Consider the following 13,684-nt stretch of genomic DNA (forward strand, 5'->3'; position numbering starts at 1 on the left):
AAGTGAGGAGATGAGGCTGGGGAGATGGGTAAGGCTTTAGAATCCTGGGTATCTTCTACTAAATTATAAACTGAGAATGCTAGACTTTCCTATGTGTTCTGGCCCAAAAGAACACGTGGTCTAGTCAGGCGTCCCATCCAGTGGAAGCAGAGTCTTTGTAGAATCAAAGCCTGTTGCTATCTCTTCCTCCTCCCATCCCTCCATCCCCGAATCTCCCCAAGATGTTGAGGGGGCGGTAGAGCCCTGTGCTGGAGAACAAAGTGGGGTTGACGGCTCTAGGATCCGAGACCGCGTCCGCAGGCAAGGAGGCTGAGGTGGCCAGTGAAGGGCCAACCTCCCGGCGCTTGGGTTCGTGTTTCCAGATTGTTGACATGCCCTGGGACACGAGTTGGTTAAGAACGGTAAACTAACCCATCCCAAGGCTGCAGTGTTGGTCCTCCTTGGCTTCACTGCTACACCTAAACAGAGAGGCACCTACTGGTGCCACGTGTCTTGAGTCTTTTGGGATCGCATTTCGGTTAAGGGTTCTAGGAATGAGTTCATTTGTGGTGGATAAACACTCACAAGCAAGAATTCCTTCCCAGACACAGAAGCCTTCTAGCCCCTGACCTCAGTAAGTTTGCAGTTGAAGGTTATTTTCCACAGCGCTTTCGTATCCAGGGAACTCGCAGTACGTAAAAGCTCCGTATAGATTCTTTGGGTGTTATGCAATCATCATTTATGAATCATGATCATTTTGATCTCCCTTATCCAATTCATATACATTTTCTTTCTTTTGCGTGTTTAACTGTGCTGACTGGTCCCTCCAGGTCAGTCACGCACAGAAGCAATAATAGCGAGCATCCTTGTCTTGTTTTTGATGGATTGATTTTAGTCATGATTCTAATACTTCTCCATTAAGAATGAGGTTTTGTGGTAGCTGTGCTTCTCCTTTTTTATTTCTAGTTCGTGAAGAGTTAGCTCTTTCCCTGCTGAGATCATGAAAAGATGATATTTTAAAAAATACCTCCCCTGCCCGTCAATTAGTTGCCCAGAAAGATTTCTCTCCTTTAATCCTTCAATGTGAATGTGGTGAATTGTATAATAGATTTTCTCATGTTAAACTGACCATGTATCCTGGAGTCAACCTAATTTGATTATGATGTATTTTTATACATTCTTGGATTTGGTTTGTCAGTTGTTTTGTTTAGGATTTTTTCATATCTATTCATGTGTGAGATTAGCCTATACTTTTTTTCTGTTATTGTGTGTGCTCTTGGTATCAAAGTTATAATATCCTCTTTTTCAGGCCTCTTGAAGTGCTTATGGAATTTTCAAATAAAAAATTCCAAAGTGTGGAGTTCCCGTCGTGGCTCGTTGATTCATGAATCCTATAGGAACCATGAGGTTGTGGGTTTGATCCCTGGCCTTGCTCAGTGGGTTGGGGATCTGGCGTTGCCGTGAGCTGTGGTGTAGGTCACAGATGTGGTTCGGATCTGGTGTTTCTGTGGCTCTGGCGTAGGCCGGTGGCTACAGCTCCCATTCGACCCCTAGCCTGGGAACCTCCATATGCCGTGGGAGCGGCCCTAGAAAAAGCAAAAAGACCGTAAATAAATAAATAAATATAAAGAAATAAATAAAATTCCAAAGTTTGGCAGAACTTGCTGGGTAGAGAAACCAGCAAGGTCTGTTGGGGGATACTGAACAACTGATTCAATTTGTAAAATTGTTGTAGGACTATTCAGACATCGAGTCTGTTGGAGGGTTCTTTTTCCAGGAGTTTATGCATTTGCTCCTAAGCTTTCAAAGTCACTGTGTGAAGATATTCATAGGATTCTCTTCCTCTTCCCTGTGTTTACGAGCGTGTCCTCTTCGTTTCTCTTCTTTTGTGTCTTCTTTCCCTCTCCCCCCATCATGTCTGCCAGAGGTTTATTTTATTAGGCTTCTGAAAAACCAGTTTTCTTTTGTTGCTCCCTTAATCGTATCACTAAAAAAAAAAAAAAAAATCTCTGCTCTTTTATCTCTATTCCATTTTATTATCATTAATTTTTAATTTTATGGCCCCACCCCCAGCATGTAGAAATTATAGAAGTTCCCAGGCCAGGGGTTGAATCCAAGCCACAGCTGCGACCTCCACGGCAGCTGTGGCAGTGCTGGGTCCTTTTAACCCACTGCACCAGGCCGGGGATCGAACCCATACCTCCAGAGCCACCTGAACTGCTGCAATCAGATTCTTAACCCTGCGCCATGGCAGGAACGCCTCTATTCTCTCTCTCTTTTTAATGTTGATCCTGTTCTCTTAACTTAAGCTACACAATGAATTTCAACATTTCTTTTCTAAAAGTAAGCGTTGGAGGCTCTTCGTTTCCTCCAAAATCCCACTTTAACTGTACCCTACATGCCCTGTGTCTGACGTTGTGCAAATCTGCCTTGTGAGTTTAATCTGGTTAACAGTTACTACAGCGCTTAGTGATGCATCTGGGTCTACAGCTGCCTCTGATTCTGTATGTCTATATTATTTGTACATTTTTTAAACCTATGGGTTTTGTTCATTGCCTTATTTTGAATTGTCTTTTTAAAAATAGTCCCTTCATCTAGGGGTTATTTAAAAACGACTTTTGTGTGACTTCGTACAACGTCGTCGAGTAGAACAATACCTCTCCTTCTTCCTGCGCCGGGCAGGACGTCGGACATGAGCTTTGGACAGTTTCCACTTGGCTCGTGTGTCGTTGTTGTCCTGTGGTTTACTTTGTCTTTTTGTTTTTAAATTGTGGTAACATACCCATACGATAAAATTTACCATCTTAACCGTATTTAAGGGCACGGTTCAATAACGTTACATATATTCGCACTGTTGTACAACCAGTCTCCGGAGCACCTTTCATCTTGCAAAACTGAAACGCCACACCCGTTAAACAACAGCTCCTCGTTCCTTCCTCTGCCGCCTCCGGCAACCACCGTTCTACTGTCTCTATGATTTTGACACGCTGGGTGCCTCCGAGAGGTGAACTCATATTTCACTTACCATAATGTCCTCAGGATTCCTCTATATTGCAGCATGTGTCAGAATCCTCTTGCTTTTTAAGGCCAAATACTATTCCATGGTATATATTCCACGTTGAGTATATACCGCATGTAGTCGATCCATTCTTCTATCCCTGGACGTTGGGGTTACGTCCACCTTTCGGATTCTGTCGGTAATTCTGCTGTGAACAGGTGTGCACAATATCTTTTCAAAATCTTCTTCACCTTTAGAGGGGCATATATTTAGAAGGAGAATTCTTGGATCAGATGGTAACTCTAGTTTTAATTTTTTGAAGACCCTCCATACCGTTTCCCGCAGCAGCTGTCCCATTTCATGTTCCCATGAACGGTGCACAAGGGTCCTAATTTCTGCACGTCCTTGGCAACACTTGACTGTCTGCTTCAACTCCACGGATTAGACATGCGTCTTATTTCACACCATCAATTCTGGTTTATAGCTGCCGACATGTCCACCAGTTTCTTTGTGTATCATTCAGTCTTAGATCCCAAGCTGTCCTTCTGGCTTTCTGTTCCTGCTTCCTGAAGGGTCCCCTCTATTTTTAGAGACTCAGATTGTCTTTATTCACCCTCATTCTCAGTAGTTTGCTGGGCAAGACATCTTGTGCTCCTCACTTGCCCTTTTGGCTGATGAAAATCTGCTGTTGGTCTAATTGTCGTTGCTCTCAGGGCAGCCTTTGCTCTTGTGCTGCTTTCAGACCTTCTTTTTGGTTTGGGTGGTCTCTAGTTTCATTGCAATGCATATATTTTTGTTTGTACTGCTTAGGACTCATGGGATGCCTGAATATGATCATTAAAGTATCTTTCATTAGGTTTTAAATTAAATTTATTTTTTATTAGAGTATAGTCGATTTATAGTGTTGAGTCCTTTTCTGCTGTATAGCATAGTGACCCAGTCATACATGTGTGTATATATATATACATACGCACATATATATACATTCTTTTTCTCATACTATCTTCCATCCTGGTCTATCCTAAGAGACTGGATAGAGTTCCCTGTATTCTGTACAGTAGGACCTCATTCTAAATGTAATAGTTTGCATCTACCAACCCCAAACTCCCTGTCCATCCTACTCCCTCTCCCCTCCCTCTTGGCTACCACAAGTCTATGCCTGTGAATCTGTTTCTGTTTTGTAGATAGCTTCATTTGCACAATATTTTATTTTATTGAGTTCATTTTTTTTTTGCTTTTTTAGGACCACACCTGCAGCATATGGAAATTCCTGGGCGAAGGGTCCAGTTGGAGCTGCAGGTGCTGGCCTACACCACAGCCACAGCAACCCGGGTTCCAGGCTGCATCTGTGACCTATACCACAGCTCACAGCAACACCAGATCCTTAACCCACTGAGCGAGGCCAGGGATCAAACCCGCATCTTCATGGATACTAGTTGGGCTTGTTACTGCTGAGCTGCAATGGGAACTCCCTATGCCATATTTTTTTAAAATTTTTTATTGTTATTTCCCCAATACGACTTTTTTTCTACTGTACAGCGTGGTGACCCAGTTACACATACATGCATACATTCTTTTTTCTCCCATTATCTTGCTCCATCATAAGTGACTAGACATGGTTCTCAGCTACACGGCAGGTCCCTGTGCCATATTTTAGATTCCACATATAAGTGACATCATATGGTATTTGTCTTTCTCTTTCTGCCTGACTTCACTTAGTATTTGGATTAATGACGATTCCCCATCATGATTTCTTTGACTATTGCTTTTTGCCTTTCTCTCTCTCTCTCTCTTTTTTTTTTTTGTCTTTTTGCTATTTCTTGGGCCGCTCCCGAGGCATATGGAGGTTCCCAGGCTAGGGGTCCAATCGGAGCTGTAGCCACCGGCCCACACCACAGCCACAGCAATGCCAGATCATTAACCCACTAAGCAAGGACAGGGACCGAACCCGCAACCTCATGGTTCCTAGTTGGATTCGTTATCCACTGCGCCACCACGGGAACTCCTTTGCCTTTCTCTTAATTCTCTGCTTCTAGAGTTCGGGTTGTAGGTAATTAAGCCTTCTCGTTCTACTTTCAGTGTCTCTTTTGTATTTTCCTTCATCTTTCTCCCTGTGCTCTTTTTTGTATCATTTCTTTATGTATTTGTTTTCATTCATAAATATTTTCTGTGGTCGTGTCTAACACATTTAGAATATTTTTATATTTTATATTTATTTATGTCTAGGTATTTTGATCAATGTGATTTTTATTTCTAAGAGTTAGAGTAGATTAGTTTTATATCTGCCTGTTTATTCTTACTCTTTGATTCCATCTTTTTAAAAACTATCATATATCATTATTTTATTGCTTACATCTGAAATTCCAGTGTCTGGAGTCTTCGGGGAATCTTGATCTATTGTTACTTCTGTTTACTTTCAGCCATGGGGGCCTGTTTTCCCGTGTATATGGTATATGCATATTTCTGAAAGGAAATTTATATTTAACCAAATGTGGGGATATCCTGAGTGGCTTCTGTTGATAAACTTTTCCTCCAGAAAGGATTTACATTGTTCCCTTCCTAATGGCGCCACCAACCCAGACACTTGAGTTTTTTCCCGGTTGTGGATGTTGTCAAAGCAGGTCATATAAATTTGAATCCCAAAGGCTGTGACCTGTGGCTGCAAATTCTTAGGGAGACTGTTATTACTATTATTTTTTTCCATCAGAATTTGTGATTTCCCTCCAGGAGGTTAACTCTCTTTGCTGGTGTGAAGGGATCATTATTTCATCACACTTTAGGGGAAAGATTGATGCGTCATAATTCTAGGGATGTGAAAGACCCCCGAGAATAATGTATTTGTTGAGACGGAAGGAAAGCTTATTTGAGGCATTCAGTAGCTGAATGCCTGTAACCGTGTGTGCACTGCTGACCAGGGAACACGGCTTGTGATGAAGTCTTTTTTTTTTTTTGGATTTTTGCCTTTTCTAGGGCCGCTTCCTGTGGCATATGGAGGTTCCCAGGCTAGGGGTCTAGTTGGAGCTGTAGCCACCAGCCTATGCCACAGCCACAGCAACACGGGATCCGAGCCATGTCTGAAACCTACACCATAGCTCACGGCAACACCAGATCCTTAACCCACTGAGCAAGGCCAGGGATCAAACCCACAACCTCATGGTTCCTAGTCGGATTTGTTAACTACTGCGCCACGACGAGAACTCCCAAGTGAAGTCTTATTAACTCCAATCCTGGTAGTCTTAAAAGTTCGGATAAGATAGTGAGGCAAAGATGTTTGCTAGTTCATGCTTAACAAATGTAGGGAGTCCCTGCCGAGTGAGTGCTAGCACCACCCACCCAGTGCCCTCTGGACGAATTCAGTGAGTGTCTTTACCTCTTTCTTCCCCTTTACCCACCAAATCCAGCCCACGTACCAAGATCTGTCTCTTGTCATGTCTAAAAATCTCCCAAATCCGGACACCATCCCCTACCCACATCACTCTAATCCAGGCCTCGTCATCTCTTAGCCAGACCCCTCCAGCATCATCTCCTCTGGTCTTCCTGACTCCACTTTGCCCCCCCACTAAGCTGTGTTCCACACTGCTGCTGCAGGGCAATTTTCTGAAACACAAATCTTGGGTTATTCTCCAGCTTAAGATCCTTCAGCAAATCCCCCGGCTTTCAAGATAAAGTCTAAGCGTGTTTACACGGCCTCCAAGCCCCCTGCAATGTGGCTCTGTCTTCTTCCTGAGCTCCCACTGCCCCCACCAGGCCTGCTGCCTCCCCCAACCCTGTGCTTCTGTTAGTTGTTCTTTTATTCATCAATTCAGCAAATGGATTCTGGGCAACTGCTATGTGCAAAGCATGGGGGGAAAACAAAGAGAAAAGCCCCACTCCTGCAGGATTATATTCCAGGGAACAGACTGGCCATGAGCAAAGAAACGTTTTGTATAATATCAGATAATATGGGAAGAAAGGAAGCCAGACAAGGGGATGGGTGGGGGGGTTGCTTATTTAGGTACCATGGTTAAGGGGGTGACCTTCCAGCATCCGAGGGGAGACTCTTCCAGGCAGAGGAGCTGTAAATGCCAAGCAGGAGCTGGCTTGACGTATTTGAGCAACAGAAAGAAAAGTCAGTAGGGCTTGGATGGACCAGACAATGAGCAGATTTTTTGCTGAGGAACAAGGGACCACAGACGTAGTGGCTTAACCCCCATTTGCTACCTTGCGGTTTCTGTAGGCCCAGAATCCCACGTGGCTCAGCTGAGTTCTCAGTTCAGGGTCTCACTCAGGATGTCAGTGGCTGTGTTCTCACCTGAGGCTCTGTGGAGGAATCTGCTTCCATGCTCATTCAGAATTCAGTTCCTTGCGGTTGTAGGACTGTGGTCTCCGGTCCCGGCCGCCTGTCAGAGGCAGCTCCCATCTCCTAGAAGGTGCTTGAGGTTCTGTGCCTTGGGCCTCGTCACAGGCCCGCAAAGCGCCTTTGCTTTTCTCTTGTTCTTTTTTTGCTTTTTTAGGGCTGGCACCCACGGCATATGGAGATTCCCAGGCTAGGGGTCGAATCGGAGCTACAGCTGCCGGCCTACACCACAGCCACAGCAACACCAGATCCAAGCCTCGTCTGCAACCTACACCACAGCTTATGGCAACGCTGGATCCTTGACCCACTGAGCGAGGCCAGGGATCGACCCCGTATCCTCTCGGATCCTAGTCGAGCTCAGTTAACTGCTAAGCCACAGTGGGAACTCCCCCCTCGCTTTTCAAGCCAGGTCCCTTCAGATAATTGCCATATCGTAACGTCAGCTGACTTGGGACTTTAATACCATTTGCAGAATCCCTTCACAGCAGTACCTAGATGAGCGTTCGATTGCCTCTCCAGAGGACAGGGATCTCAAAGCCTGCCTGACATTGTGGGGGTTGGAGAGCTGGCTGGCGTCACATCAGCCAGGGCCTCCAAAGGTTTTATTGGGACTGGATGGGAGCTGTTGCAGGATCTGGAGCAGAAGAATGACCTGAGTAAGGACCCCTCTGGCTGCCGTGTAGAGACTGTCGAGATGGTGCAGGGCTGGGCGGGGTCCAGGTGAGAGATGATGGCAGCTGGACCATGTGGCATTAACTCCTCAGCGCTGTGGTCCCCACATGTGCCCTATCATCACACGCTTCTCTCACAGCCTGGGCACGTCTCAGCACCCCCTGCCTCCCAGCTTCTTCATCCGGCCAAGTCCCTGCTCATCCCTCAAACGTTAGCTCAGATGTTACCTGAAGGCCCCTCCATGGAGTTTGCCTCCCAGGGACACTCTCACTCGAGTGGCACTGGGCCTGGGCATCTGTCTTCGCCACCTGCCTGCGGCCTCCCTAGAAGCAGGGCCTTTGTCTTTGGCTCCTGTATTTCCGTTGTCTGGCCAACTGCACAGCACACGGTAGATGCTTGATAATGCTTGTGGGATGAATGTAGGAACTGTGGGAGGTCCTGGGCGTGAAGCAGACGCACCACTGCTGGGGTCGCTCACCCTGCAGAGGGAGAGACCCCGTGAAAATAAATACACAGCCAGTGAACCGGCAGGCAAACACAGCGGAAGAGTACCAACTCTGCACATCACTAGGGGCGTGAGGCTTCTCGGCAGCTTCCATCCTCCTCAGTCTGGAATAGCTGCATCCAGTTTCTGCCATATCCCCGCCTTGTATGAACGAATCGTGTTAGTTGCAAATGATCCCTTTTTATGTTAGAGCCCAAAGGACATTTGTGCGGCAACAGCGCCAGCCATTAATGTATTGTACGATATTTAAATAAGTAAACATCTGTTCGCTTAAAACAGCCTCTAATTTAAGGCAGACAGAGGGTGCTTCCACCCCCTTCTGTCTTCAGAACTGCTCAGAAAAGATCTGTGTTAGTGAAATTTTATTTCTGTATTCAAGACGGAGAACCTCTTAACCCAACATGGCAAAACTCTTACGGATCAAGTGTCTTTTTAAGAGGGAGGAAATGATTAACCTGGTTACGGATGAGAAGCAAACTAAAGGAGTAAATGTGTGTGTCATTTCCATGACTTCCAGCTCGACATCCCTCAGAGTCAACTTAAGAAAGCAGGACGCCGGAAAGAATGATCGAACTGGAGTAAACACAGAGATGTTATTTAAACCTTAATACACTTAAGAGCAGAATAACAAGAGGGTCCGGTTTCATCCTGCTGCTTTCCTGCGGTCTGTGGACGATGCTCTGCAGGGCAGCGTGCCCGGCAGAGGGGCCGTGGTGCCTGCCAGGCCTTCCAATGGTAAAGAGAGTTGCACACAGCCCTGTGGGGTCACGGTGCTATGAACCCATGAATGGGTGGAGATTCATAATTGGCCTATGCAAAAAAAGGGAAAAATAATTTAAAAACGTTTCATCTATATTGCCAAGTTTCTCTGTTTGTTTTCTAGTGATCTCGGTTGGAGAATATAAAGATATGGCTTAAGGAGCGTTTGCTGCACAGTCTTGTTTGAATAATTGGATATTCTAGCTCAATTTAGAGGCTTGGGCTACAGGGCCAACTGCTGTTTTCTAGTTCATGTCTTCTTTCTAGTTAGATGGGTTAGGGTTAAGCTGGCTGAGAAAAGACACATAACACTTCTGCATTTACATATAATTTTAATTTGGTTCAAGGCAATGGTTCTTACAGGTTTGGGATTTGTAACTTGCTCAGTTTCATCTCACTCTCCCTGTCCTTTCTCCCGTGCGTCTCTAAAAAGGATGTGCAGAAGGATACAGGGATCCACTGGGGTGCCCCTTGGAGCGCTGAACAAGAACTTGGATTTCAGGAGTTCCGGTCGTGGTGCAGTGGTTAACGAATCTGACTAAGAACCATGAGGTTGCAGATTCGATCCCTGGCCTTGCTCAGTGGGTTAAGGATCTGGTGTTGCCATGAGCTGTGGTGTAGGTTGCAGACACGTCTCGGATCCCGAGTTGCTGTGGCTCTGGCGTAGGCCCGTGGCTACAGCTCCGATTGGACCCCTAGCCTGGGAACCTCCATATGCCGCGGGATCGGCCCTAGAAAAGGCAAAAAGAAGAAAAAAAGAAAAAAAGAACTTGGATTTCTCTGTGCTCTGGGGACAGAATGAACAGGGCCCTTAGCAGAGTTCGCTGAGGGGTTGAACAGAGAGGGGACTTCACTTTTATCCCTAAACAGCAATTCCTGCTTTCCTTCTCTTCTGCCAGCAAAATTGTGTGCAGCGAAGGATCAAAAAGGAACACGGGCGCCTGTTCATCAGGCTGGGGGACGTTTGGGAAAACACTCCCGGCTCTCAGGTGCTCTCTGGGGAGCAGGATGAGGGGGAGCGCATGGGTGCTCCCAACCTGGCTCCTTGGACTCTTTAATCGATAGGAATGGATAGAGGATGCTGGGGGAGGAATTCAGGCAAGGCTTTATTGGAACTGGTGCTGCAGGGTGGGGACCTAAACCAGACAGGTGCCCTTGCTTTTGCTCCGCCGGTGGAGGTGAGCTGGTCCCTAGAAGGGGTGAGGGTTGGGGCAGATCAGTGGGTCAGGCCAGAGGGGCACCCTAAGTGATCTGCCTGCCCCCTTGGTGCTGCTGTTGTGCAGGGATCATGTGCTTTTGCCCCTGGCACCTCAGAAGTGGCAGTTGAGTTGTGGCTTCTTTTTTTTTTTTTTTTAAGTTGGCTGCACCCGCAGCACATGGAAGCTCTCTGGCCAGGGATCATACCCTTGCTTCCGCAGCAACTCGAGGTACGGCAGTTGGATCCTTAGCCCACTGGGCCACAGCGGGAACTCCAGTTTTGACCTTTTTTTTTTCTTTTTTTATAATTTTTATGTTTTTTCATTATAACGTGGTTTTCAGTGTTCTGTCAATTTTCTACTGTGCAGCAAGGCGACCCAGTCACACATACATGTGTACATTCTTTTTCTCACATTATCAGGCTCCATCGCAACTGACTGGATATAGTTCCCAGTGCTATACAGCAGGATCCCATTGCTTATCCACTCCAAAGGCAATAGTTCGCATCTATTAACCCCAGTTCCCAGCCCCTCCCCCTCCCTCCCCTTCCCCTGGGCAACCACAAGTCTGTTCTCCATGGCCATGATTTTGGCCCTTTTGTATCTGGTTGTTCATAATTTGCCCCAACTGCGCCTGTGTGTGGTTATTTTTGGTCCTTTATGGTTTCTTTGCATTCTGTTGCTGGAGATGTTTGTTTAGCAAGTGCGGCAGGAAAGGGTCCCAGATCCCTGCCTGTCTCACACAGGCCACCCCGCCTTGAGGTGACCTCATCTCTGAGTGAGGACCCTGCCTCAGGGACCCCCCCAGGCACAGTGTCTGGCCGGATCCGGCTTGGTTATCCCACCCCCTTCCCAGGAGAGTTGTGGGGTCGACCCTGAGAGAACAACCAGGGAGCGGAAGGTCTCAGCTTTCAAAAGGGAATCGGGAAAGGACCTTTACAGCTCAGTCTGGTGAGAAGAGCAGATCCTGGACAAACCTCTAAAAAGAATGTCCCAAAAGAATGAAATTTGAGTTAAAATTGTCGATCATGACGATGCCGTCTTGGTATTTGGCAGATACTTCCTCCAAAATGAATGAAATAAAGCTTCAGGAAAATATTTGACACAACCTTAGTTGCCAATGAAAAAATTCCAACTTTTAAGTGAAAGTTGGATTTTTTTTTTTTTAAGTTTTATGGATGTATAACTTACAAGGTGGTGATAATGTCTGCTGTACCACAAAGTGACCCAGGCACACACATACACACATCCATTCTCTCTGACTCTTTTCCCATGTAGATGATGACAGCATACTGGGGAGAGTTTTCTGTGCTATACAGAGGGTCCCTGTTGGCCAATCATTACGGAATACCTCCGTGTGCATCTGCCAGTCCCCAAACCCCCAGTCCATTCCTCCCCACCCCCAACCTGTCCCCTTTGGTAACCATAAATTTTTCAAAGTCTGTGAGTCTGCTTCTGTTCTGCATTTGCAACCTTTTTTTTTTCTTTCTTTTTTTCTTTTTTTTTTAAGATTCCACATGTAGGTGATATCACGTGTTTGTCTTTCACTGTCTAACTTCACTTAGCATGATAGATTCTAGGTCCATCCACGTTACTGTGAAGTTAAAATTTTAAAAGATTTGCATCCTCTACCGTGAGCTTGACAGTTCCCAAGACCTAGTAATTTCTGATGAGATCAGTGATGTTATTAACAAATGTGTTTTTCGCATTATAAGGAAATGGGTCAATATTTGGCAGATCTGCATAACTCTGTGAACCAGCATTTTCCAGAATAGTGGTTATGGAATCATGGAATCGCACATGGACAGAAAGTCCATTCAAAGAACAAGACAGATGCAAGAGTAAGAGAGATGGCTTCAGAGTCCACATCCCAGCTACCCTTAAAGAAACTACCACTAGTCGAGTCTGGGTGTGTTATCAAAGTAGAACGCCCATAATTATTTGAAAAGTCTGTTAAAATACCCCTCACTTTCCAATTACACAACTCTGTAAGGATGGATTTTATTCTTTTACTGCAATCAAGACACATCACATACCGAAGGCATAGGTAGGTATGAGGGTTTACCTGTTTTCTATGAAGCCTGACAGTAAAAAGATTTGAAAAAATGTGAGACAATGTCAGTCTCCTTACTAAATTCGTGCTATGAAAAACGTACCTTTTTTTAATAAAAATGTTTATGTAAACATGACAGGTTTACTTTTAAAATATGAATTAATGTTTTAAACAGCTGTTGTAAATTCTAATATCCGTAATCAGTAGTTATAACCCACACGGACAAATTCCTTAGGGTCCTCAATTATTTAGAATAGAAGGAGCTTCCGACACCAAATCATTGATTTAAACAGCACACGCTTACACTGTATCCACGCATGAAGACATATGTATATGAACATATATGATGCGCATTTTGGAACCTACGTAGGAGTAGAAATCTGAAGATGAGAAACAGCATTTCAGTGGTTCTCAAGTCTTTCTGCATCTGGGGGCCAGACCACGAGGCCAAGGTGATTAGCGTAAGGACAGATGCCTGTAAACCTGAAATGTCAATTCAGCAGAAAACCAGGAGTTTGCGAACTTCAAGGGGAGCAGGGCCAAAGGCTGGCCGACAAAGTTTTCATCACTAGCCAGGTGGTGCCATGGTCGAAAGGCTGATGGCGTCAGCACGCTGCCCAGACTGTAGGAGAGAGCTGGTGAACCCGCACAGCTTTGGGAAAAGATGCCTTTGGGGAACAAACACCAGCTTACAGGCAGAGTGTGCCCGCTTTTAAGACTCTGAAAGACTGATTTACACCCCTCTTTGATGCGAATGCACGGGGACTGTGAGCCTAAGCCCTTCTCGGATCCTCTGGCCTTACAAAGGGACTCATATCAGAACCCGATCTGTTTGCACATCGCAGAAGAGCGTCAGGGAGGCGAGGCGTCCTCCGCGCGCATGCGCCGTGTGCAGCCCTAAGTGGACAGTCAGACCAGTCCAAGAACTTCCTTGGGGGTGGGATCCGTTTCACCCCCAGCGGTCCTGTTCCTGAGCGGCTTGGTCTATTCCTTCCACCCTAGCCAGGGGTCTTGGTGGCCCTGTTCAGGGGAGACGGGCTGTGGTCTCTGGTGGTGGTGGGGGTCTCCCCATGGAAGGAAGCGTCCAAGCCCCCCTCCCCCGCCCCAGTCTGGGATTGAGCTCCCCCTTGCAGAGCTGGCTGCTTATTGGGGAGGGGTCCGGATGCCCCCCCTCTTGAGGGACCTG

General features: G+C 46.1%; 1 protein-coding gene across 4 annotated transcripts in view; it reads left to right on the top strand.

The window, feature by feature from the left end:
* BCAR3 (BCAR3 adaptor protein, NSP family member) overlaps positions 1 to 13,684 on the top strand; it is a 138,930-nt gene that overhangs the window by 44,214 nt on the left and 81,032 nt on the right. The gene's annotated exons all lie outside the window — the stretch shown is intronic.

Source organism: Phacochoerus africanus, chromosome 6, assembly GCF_016906955.1.
Source record: "Phacochoerus africanus isolate WHEZ1 chromosome 6, ROS_Pafr_v1, whole genome shotgun sequence".
NCBI classification, from domain to species: domain Eukaryota; kingdom Metazoa; phylum Chordata; class Mammalia; order Artiodactyla; family Suidae; genus Phacochoerus; species Phacochoerus africanus.